Below are 464 nucleotides of genomic sequence, written 5' to 3' on the forward strand. Positions count from 1 at the left end.
AGCATGAAATATCATATTTCAACATTATTATTCAATATTCTGTAATGATATATAAATTGACAATGACAACAGCTCAGCCGTTGTTTGACATGTTTGGCCACTGCCGAAAATGTGAGACAGATTTCCTGTTCCCATGGTGATGAAGATAGTTATGTAGTGATCTCCCACATGAACACAATACTATTTTTAACTCACAAATCTTTTTATCTATTTATACGTCTCTCAATAGATTTCTTAGCACACATTGAGCATTGGCCATTGGGTTGCATATATACAAAATGCACCTTACAAAAAAACAAAAAAAAAAAACAATGGAATTCTGAATTATGGATTTATAACTCAATAGAAAAATATGTAAAAAGCGGTGATTATTGTTGCAGTGATTAATGACAAATGAGACGGTGTAGATCTGTGAAACAACAATCTAAGCGGCCATCATTGTAACAAACTCAAGACAAGAGAGA

Source organism: Perca fluviatilis, chromosome 16 (genome assembly GCF_010015445.1).
Source record: "Perca fluviatilis chromosome 16, GENO_Pfluv_1.0, whole genome shotgun sequence".
Taxonomy (NCBI): Eukaryota; Metazoa; Chordata; class Actinopteri; order Perciformes; family Percidae; genus Perca; species Perca fluviatilis.